Here is a 9,374-nt window from a genome sequence, read left to right as displayed (position 1 = left end):
TCGGCATTGTTAAGTAATTATGTGAAATTATCATCCTACAAAATTAATGTGTGGCAGCAGTGCCAACCTCAATATAAAAAACTTTGTTTAAAGTTATTATCATTATTTGAAATGTGCTGATGGTCTCTGCTATCATCAGGTTCATTAAAACATAATTAAGTAACCAAGCTGAAAATACACCACAATTAAAAATCAATTCTTATTAAATGCTAAGAGAAGTCTGGGGAATAGTTTTAATTCAGTTTGTTTTTGTAGGTATTTCTCTATGAGAATATGTTGTTATAGGTATTTTTGAAAGCTGGATCACAAAAAGAAATTTTAACAGCTGGTACTACCATATAAGCAAAGTAAGCAGCAGTTTGGGCAGTCCTCTTTGGGAACCAAATCCCCCCTAATGTCACTGTTTTCTATGGGTTCACAATGTTCAGTGAGTGTATTATGGTACATACCTAAAAGTCACAAAATTGTATATACATTTTTGTATAAAATGCATTATTCTTCTAAATGCTATCAATACTCCTTAAAACAAAAGTAGCCCTTTGTAAATTGAAATGCCTTTTTGATGTGTGAGACCCATCACAAAATAGGGAGTTATGTGATACTTTTACATGACTATAGTCTGAGTCACACTTTTTGCCATCCAAATAGCTATAAATGATTCTTTTTAAAATTATACAAAATTTTTCCTTAATGATTACAGAATACCACATTATTTTTAAAATCCCAGGAACCAAAAGTGTTAAAAGGCCCAAATAAATACCTGGGGAACAGACTCTTGACTCACAACCAACATGTCCTAGAGTGCAACTTTTGCCTGTTCCATCTTTGCCATAAAACAACCTGTCCGTATACGTCTGCCCCTCAAATAGCCTCAATGTGCCATTTCTGCCACCAAACAGTCTGTCTGTGCCATTTCTGCCTCCAAAACACTTATACATCCACATCCATGCTTACACGCTAATTGACTCACCCATTCATTCACTCACTCATTCACTCATTAATTGGCAAGGAACCAGATGTAACTTTAAAGAGACCTCTCAGCTGTCATGCATCAAAATGCATATGATGGCTGCATTGTCCTTTTAGCTCAAGTATTGAAAGTATTGAAATGGACTAGTTACGTCCCTGACTTTGGAATACATGTTGTCATGACATAAGTCACTAGAAAACTAAGGAAAATTTGTGTTCAGCTGGAGAGTTCTCCTTAATTAAAATTCCAAGCAGCCTTTCACATGCAGAATACTGGTTAAAAGTGTCCCTGGTTGTATACTAAAGTGTTCTGTTTTTAAATGTGTGAATTGCAAATGTAAATTGTCATTTAAAACCCATTATGCAACAATGCTGTACAACCCGATTCTGGCCAAATTAGAGCATTTCAGACAATTACCTTAATATCTGGCCATTTCATGTGTAACCTTTTATATGTATTCTTTTATGTGTTATGGCCATTATTAGCCATTCAGACTGTCAATATGATGTAAAGAACATTTCTCCTTCAAACAAAATGATACTGAATGGATACTGTGGAACACATAGCATTACATTACATTTATTTATAATGCGCCGGCAGATTCCGCAGCGCTGTTACAGTCAGTAAAACAATTTCACATACAAAAACATATACAATAACACACTGGTACACAAGGAGAAGAGGGCCCCGCTCTTGCGAGCTTACAATCGGTGGTTGAGGGGGAAGTGAGACAATAGGAGAGGACTGCTTGGATGGGGATGTGTTGATCTGGTTCCGATGGTGTTGTAGCCGCTTTCTGCAGAGAGGCAACAGCAGCTACATTTCCAAGCAAGCTTGTTTCCAAGTGAGGTCTTGGAATATATAGGGCTTCCTCACAAGTGGTCAGATAAGGTGATTGCATACAGGAGGCAGATGTTTCACACCTTGACTAACAAATGCAATTAAGCTAGACTAGAGGGCACCAAATTTAACCCTTTGAGAGCAGCAGGGTATGGAGACAGGCAGGATACAGACATACCAGGTGGAAAACAGGGGTAACAGCAGGAGATGAGGGGTTCAAATGAAATATGGGATATTCATACCAGGTGCAAAACAGGGGTAACCGCAGGAGATGAGGGGTTCAAATAAAATATGGGATATTCATACCAGGTGGAAAACAGCGGTAAGAGCAGGAGATGAGGGGTTCATCTTACCAAGTTTGACCACAGGAAATGGCCTACAAAAGGCTCCTTGTATTTGATTGTATTTCTTGTATGTGGATTCGCATAAGCTGTCAACAATATTTTAGTCAGGAATTAATCATTCATTTTGTTGTAGCCACCATGCAGTTCAACATCTGTTATGTATGTTACTGCTGACTTTGTAATAATATACTCATTCCCAAAGCTATGTAGGAAGCCGCTGTGCCAACCACATATTCTTAGGTTGATTCCTTTTATCATTGATTTTAACTAGTGAGCAAGAGTGGGCAATAAGATGTGATTTGGAGGCATAATGGAGACATAATTTTTAAGACTAAAGTTCACAAAACATTAATATGCCTGGGAACTCTGTGTTTGACCAGGTGAACTGCTGCTTTCCTAGGTCTCTGTGGTCAGTTCCCGCTTTCTCCAGATATGGGAGTTGAATTTGACCCTGCTCACTCCTCACCCACTTCCCCTCCTACTTCCTGTCCCCTTTAGGCTGTCTCTAGCCAACCTCACCTCCACATGCAACTATCCCTCCTTCACACATGACTAGCTCTGCCCCTTAAGAAGTCTCTCCTACAGAAGAGGGAGAGCTCTGGGTAGCGTACTTTGGGAAGTTCCTAAATAACTTGAATGAATCTGCCCTTGCCCCTTTCTCAAAAATGAAAGTTTCGCAATTTAATGTACCATGTATACATATAAAATGCTGCATAAATTAACCAACAAGAAAACAAAGGGTATTCACAAAGTATTTAGGCATAGCAGAGCTCATTCAGTTTAGAAACTCTCTCCCTGGTCTCAGGAAACAAAAGGAAGCTGATTCAAGGCTCTGGTGGGCCCTGGGCAAACAATATAATAGTGGGCCCCCCTCCCGACCTTCTGCCTTCCCGCCAATCAAATGCAAAAAAACCGAGAGAAAGATAAACTTGAAAAACTTTGTGAATAGAACAAATTTATTATACTATTTGGCGGTATACAGATGTCCAAGTGCATCCAAAGAAAAACCTGGAAGTGCTAACTCAAAACGGGCTAATGTGCTTCCTCCTATTACAGCGACAAAATGAACACTTTCAATATGTAAACCCACAGCAAGCTCTAAACATCAGAGCTGAGAGGTGCCGCTGGGGCCAGGCGGAGACGAGCACTCCATCTCTATAGAATTATAGATGGCTGCAGAGTATGCGGCCCCCAGGCTTGCCACTCTGCCTCCAGAAATGCCTTATGCCCCCTGTAACGGGTTCACCATGAGAGCTGTAGTAATCACCCACATGTATCCTCCTGTTGTCCCCGGAATAACTTCCAGCACCAGCCAGCATGCACACCTTGGAACCCTTCTATGTGTAGACACACAACTACCTTGAATTGAGTACAACAGGAATGAACAGTTTATTGATGTAAAACATAGACTCATATAGCCACAGAACTTCATTAACATAAATTAACATTAATAAATAGGTGCATGTAGACAACCCAACCTTTAATTCCCCTGGCAGCAATCCTATTGATGGGATTAATTAAACAATGGAGTTCCTACCCGTGCTGTCTTTGTTTGACAGCCAGGCTGGGGCCATCTCTTACCATCAAGTACCTTGGGGCCTTGAATGACAGGCCATTCTGGTTAAATGGCATATCATGGGACAGAGTGGCATATAGGGAGTATAAGGCATTTGTGGAGGCAGAGTGGCATAAAGGGGGTTAAAAGGCATTTGTGGAGGCAGAGTTGCATAAAGGGGGTTAAAAGGCATTTCATGGGGCAGTCTGCCTCCAGAAAAGCCTTATGCCCCCCATATAACTCTCCCCACCCGACTTACCACTGCTTCTGACTCTCTGGTGTCTGGTGGGGCAAGCGGGTGGAGGCCGGCGTTCATAAAATTAAACGCCGCGCCGCCCAAAGGCTGTGCCTCAGCTCTTCATCCCACCCCTTTTAAGGCGTAGGATGAAGTGCCGACCCGCAGACCGGCCGGCCCACTGGGAAATTTCCTGGTATCCCGGTGGCCAGTCTGGCCCTGCAGAGGGGGGCCCCAAACCTGCAGTATGACTGCCAGTGGGTCCCCGAAGGCAAATGCCCATTTTGCCCGCTGAATAAAGCGGCCTTGCTCGGAGTCAATCACATAAACTTGTATATATTAAAAAAATATATAATAAATAGATGTTTTGAGCATTATAGGAATAAGCTGATCCACTCTCTGTCAAAACCTAATTATTATTATGATCTTTATGTTGTAGTTTTATTTGTAAAACTGGAAATCTGATATGTTCTCCACCTCAGCATTGTAAGCAAACAAATACTGCATACAATGTTCTAATAAAGAACCTGTACAACTGGAATTTCATAATTCTTCTACAACATAAAATCAAATGGCCTCAAAAACTGTGAAAACCATTTAATGTATTTTACAAATGATGTACCCTGCTTATACTGGTACAGTATATCCCTGTTTGCAGGCACATACATAAATAAAGTACCTTAGTTACATCTATCACAAACTATAGTACCAAAATAAATGAAAATGTTTCAACTGATATTTGATTTGCTTGGAGGAGGATGTTCTCAGATGTAAAGGTTAAGGAGAATGTTTATAGAATGAGTCATTGTATTGACATAGGTACTGATTTGGACAGCTGCATGTTCCTTCTGGTTTGTTGTTCTTATGAGTTTCTCTTTAATCCTTAGACTCAATTCCCTTAAGTGCAGAATACATAACTTTCTCCCTATTTCAGTCAAAAAATCCATTGTTAGTTGTTAGTGATGGGAACAGATGCTCTATACAAACTAGAGAAATGTGTCAGTGGAAAGAGCTATTTTCTATATATTATTGCCTTGTGATCTAGAGGAAATTTATTGGTGCAAGCGCTGATGCAATGTTGCATGTTTTTTCCCCCGAAGAGGTTACACCTGTGCTTTTCATATTGTTCTGTTGGGTCAGCTAGTAGATGCCAAGGTTAAAAGCTTATTATTATCCCCATAACATCACTTTGGCCTGTAAAAAGTCCCTGAGCAGATGAAGGTTGGGCAGATTTGTTTTTTCCAACAGCAGGAAAAGTCAGTGGTATATTCACCTTATCTAAAAAAGGCTCACTGGTTAATGCTACATCACTGTTTTTTTTATATAATATATTTCATAGACGGCTATAATGTGTAGGGCAGAGCAGTGAAGACTTATAAGTTGTGCACATAATGCTGAGGCAACCCTCAACCTCAAGTGGTTATCTCCTCAGCCCTGAGCTAGAAAAATGGAGTGTTTCAAAGTTAAGAAATGCTCCAGTGGGAGGTACCAAAGAAAACCAGTGTATTTTTACATGCTTCTACAGACACTACTGGGAGAGGTGGAAGGGTAGAGGGTAAAAGCTAAAGGTGCAACCTGGGTTAGATAATCATGACATCTAGACTTCCTGAAATGACTCAGAACAGTCAATTTATCAAAGCTTATATTTTCCATAATCTCTTCCAAAACTCTAGTAACTGGCAATCTGCAGCCTAACTCCGCTTTTGCCTCCTAGCACATTTTGATCAACATTTTGTTCTCATTCTTAGTAAGACTTTCACTGGGTTTAAATAAAAAAGAGAATCTGGTCAGAGTTTTTCCATATAGCCTCCCAGTTCATCCCCCAGAGCAGGTCACAGATCTACTTCCCATTTAGTAACATATTGGGTACTTTGAATATGCAAAGGAGTTGCTGTGTCAAGTACAATAATTGGAGGTATCAAAACTAATCCCTATAGGTAGACCAAACAACGAAGCTTTGGGAATCAAGTGATGCAAAATAATTTTGGTGGTATAAATCACATATAAAAAACATACAAAATGTTGTAACTGTTTGAGGATCAGGTTTGAGAGGAAAATGCAAAAATTGCAAAACATTTGCAAGAAATAGGAGAAGGCGCAGAACACAAAATAGTTTTTTCCATGCAGTTATCCCATATAAGAAAATAATTCAAAATAGCAGGACATTTAGCATGTAAGAGAAACCGGTCATGTCTGGGAGTCCAAAAATATTATTGTGGCGGGCCTAGAGCTATCAAATCCGAATCTCAGAATCCAAAAAAATCTCCCAGTCTCGGGAGGTGGATACCATGTTTGAGATCATCTCAGAACCTAATGTCTTTGTTATGCCAAATAAATGTATCCACTGTATAATGTAGAGAGAGAAAACCTAGGAAGATACAGGAGGAATTTTGAAACCATAATGTAAATGGAGCAGTATATTTGCCCCACAATTCTGGCTTTTGTGTTTTCATAGTAAGGAGACACGTACAAACTGTATTTGTAAATTAAAGTTGAGCTTACTCAATTTGATACCTGGTTGGGATGGCTTCAGATTTCATTAAATTGACTTGGAAGTCAGAAACTTCAGAGTATGTCTGCATAAGGAAAAAAATAAAAAAGCGATAATACAGGATGGGTGAGCGTTAGAAACACATAATACGTTTAACAGGTCAACGTGAACCATATTCAGTGTTTTCATTAATCGTATGCTCTTAATAATTTATCTCTGTGTGTAACAAACTGACAAGTAGCACATTATATTTCAGTTAAAACCTGTTTTATGCTGACAAAAACAGAGTTGCATAAAGAACACCAATAATCTACCAGAGCAAAGCTGACTACTTAATCAACGGAAGATATTGACCGCATCCTAAAGAGGCCGATCTTTATTTCTTGGTATTCTTTGATTAAGTTTACTTAACATCTTGGTGACTTGTAAAATCTTTGTCTTGCTGTTGGCCCAACCAGGTCAACCTATTTTTATTTGGGAGCCATTCCATGGATGGCCAAAGAAAGCATCACAAGTATAAGGCACCCAGATATATTGTTAGGTAACAGACCAGAAGACTTGCAGGTCAATTAAATAATGTGCTGAAAAAGATATTTACATTTTATAATTTGTTATATATCTATTGTTGCAGTAATATAAAAGACTGTATGTATACGTTTTTTAAATTTAAAATTTAAAATAGACAGCAAACAGAACAAAAAAGTAATTATATATATATATATTATTGCTACATTTGAAATACAGAAGAGTATTGCCTAAATCATAATTCTCATAGTAAAATTACACGTATAATAGAAAAAAATAATTTTAATGCAGAAAACACACATGGAAGGTTATCTTGTCTTGTGGACACGTTCCTGCTGTTCTGTAGTAATAATTATCAGCTCTGAAAAGACTATCTCAGCCTGTGAATAACCCCTTTTCTTGGTCATTAATTTGGCTCCTGCAGAGACCCTATCAGATAGAAGGCATAGGGAGAGGATTACAACTGAAACACAGAACCCCTTTTGGGTAAATTTGTAGTCTGGATTCTAACAACTAATTTACAAAGGTTAAAAAAACTTTCATGTTAATCACATAGGCTATTTTGTCTCTTTATTTTCTTTGACTGCATTTGTAGTAACATCCTTTAGCATTAATGTAAAACATGTTAATTGGCTAACATCATACTTGGAAGCTCTCAAGGTTTGCCCATGAGTTTCAGTGGTTTTGCTCCAACCTCAGGGGCTCAGAGTGAAGGGGTAAAATCTCAGGGTCACACAGTCTGGAGCTGATTCATTCATACTCTCCATTGATTGATCTGATCTAAATGAGACTCCTTATTAGTTATTTCGTTACAGGTATGTTTAAATAATGACAAGTCAATGTATCCATGTTGGCGGGTGTTAAGAGTGATTTGCTTGACACATACAATGATTCTCTACATGGAATCAGCATGACAGGCCATTAAAGGGTTAATATTTAAATAGAGTCTCAGGGTCAGCTCATTTAAAAATTTCCCTGGTATGGCTAACAGGCTGAAATAGTGGCAAATATGCGCCAACCTGTTTACTAAAGTCAGAGTTGACAGTTTACTTAGATGGAATTGGGCCAGCTGGATACTGATCAAAAAAGAGTGCAGAATGACTACTGCCACATGGGGAATAATGTAAAGCGAGAAGGCAGAATTGGCTAACTCTATAACGCAGTATGAAAAATTAGGCTTGTTTCTTGATTTAAAAAAAATATCTTTAGTTTTGATTTAGTTGATCAGTTCTTTCTCAACTTACCTCCTTGTTTGGCAATGGGCTGATTTCGTTGAGCTTGAGCCGTTTTTGATATTGTCCAGTCATTTTTCATGGTCTCCCTAAAGCCATGTTTCCTCTCCTTCGGAGTTTTACAGAGCACAAACATTTTAGGCAGTTCTCAGGTGCAATATTATTTGATGACGTAACTAATAAATATCCCCTTTTTTACTTGGAAGTGGGGTTACAATGTATAACTTGGGACCGGGACTCTCACTACTTTCACGCAAAGCAGTAACTTATACCGCATCAATTGTTTCTGAAAGTACAGAAATAAAACATTTAGGAGATGAAAATCACAGGAAAAAATGGTAAATATCAAGCAAAATAAGTAGGGCTTTGTCTGAAAGTAGATATAATTATACATATGCAATCTGTGTCTTTTTTTATATAGTTATACATTTATCATGTGTCATTACTTACCTTCTAACTACTAATTTCGGAGGGACAGTCCAGATTTTCCAGCACTTTGTCTTGCTGTCCACAGAGCTGCCCCACTGTCCCGCTTTTGGTTACATTAGCCCTAACCAATCGATTGATTGGCCTCCTTGACATCATACCCTAGCATTCAGCCTCAATGCATCACAAGTTGGTAACCATACCCCACTCACTTCCAACCATGACCCCAACAAAGGCGTCCCACCTTGTTGTTTGATACCATACTAATACCTGTACCATAAATATCTATTATGAATGAAATATTTTTTTTACTTTTAAAACTTGATTTTTTAACTTCCCTTAGTACCGTATGTTCCACAATGCACTATTTTTTTGAATTTTTAAATGCCTTTGGGCTGATGGGCTGTAAATATATTTCTATGGGGTGTTTGGCATGTTTATAACCTTTTTACCATTTTTTTTATTTTTAATGTTATTATTGTTATGTTAATATTATTATTTAAACTTTTTGTCAGACTTTCTTTCACTTTTATTTTATAGAGTAGAGATTCCATGTATTCTTTGTAGGCCCATAGGATCTTTCTATAACTGTTAGGTACTACTGAAGATGCTTTGGAGTCCCTTTAAATATGTATGTACTTTATTTTTTTGTATATTTTTTTTTTATGAGGCAGGAGAAACTTAGTTCCTCTGTTCTCACTTTGAACATCACATATAATCAGCGTCCTCCAGCCCTGCTTTCCTGATCACAGTATA

The sequence above is a fragment of the Sceloporus occidentalis genome, unplaced genomic scaffold (assembly GCF_023333645.1).
Source record: "Sceloporus occidentalis isolate IW3139 unplaced genomic scaffold, rSceOcc1.0.p SCAF_54, whole genome shotgun sequence".
Taxonomy (NCBI): domain Eukaryota; kingdom Metazoa; phylum Chordata; class Lepidosauria; order Squamata; family Phrynosomatidae; genus Sceloporus; species Sceloporus occidentalis.
Note: the sequence above shows the minus strand (reverse complement) of the source record.